The sequence below is a fragment of the Theobroma umbraticum genome, unplaced genomic scaffold, assembly GCF_002168275.2.
Source record: "Theobroma umbraticum cultivar Fairchild unplaced genomic scaffold, ASM216827v3 scaffold_86.0, whole genome shotgun sequence".
Taxonomy (NCBI): Eukaryota; Viridiplantae; Streptophyta; class Magnoliopsida; order Malvales; family Malvaceae; genus Theobroma; species Theobroma umbraticum.
This window is the reverse complement of record NW_018397263.1, coordinates 5,033,995-5,034,286: the sequence shown is the minus strand read 5'-3', so window position 1 is coordinate 5,034,286 and position 292 is coordinate 5,033,995. Positions and strand designations below refer to the sequence as shown.

Genomic DNA, 292 nt, shown 5'->3' with positions numbered 1-292 from the left:
ATAAGTTTTTTGAATCTATCCGTATTGGTTTTCCAGATTTAGGTTATATTTTGATCATTTTTAATAAAAAATCTGATGAATTTGATTTAATGAACTTTACCTAAGTCTTTGCGGAATACCAATCAATTAGTTGGGTTTAGTTAGGGTCATTTTAAACTGACGGTTGGACTGCTAGATAAGCCGATGTTTTGTTATTATTTTTGTATGAGATAAATGGATATGAAGCATAACAAATATATCAGTTAATTGTATTCAACTTCCATTTGTAGGCTGGAAGGGAAGGTAGCTCTAA

The 292-nt window shown here is 30.1% G+C and overlaps 1 protein-coding gene across 1 annotated transcript in view; it reads left to right on the top strand.

Moving 5' to 3' along the window:
- The first annotated feature begins 284 nt into the window (after nt 1-284).
- The window catches only part of LOC110420729 (secoisolariciresinol dehydrogenase-like), an 890-nt gene continuing 882 nt past the window's right edge, over nt 285-292 (top strand). The window contains exon 1 of the mRNA XM_021434103.2: nt 285-292. This exon is cut by the window's right edge and continues 882 nt beyond it. The gene's annotated coding sequence lies outside the window, so the exon portion shown is untranslated.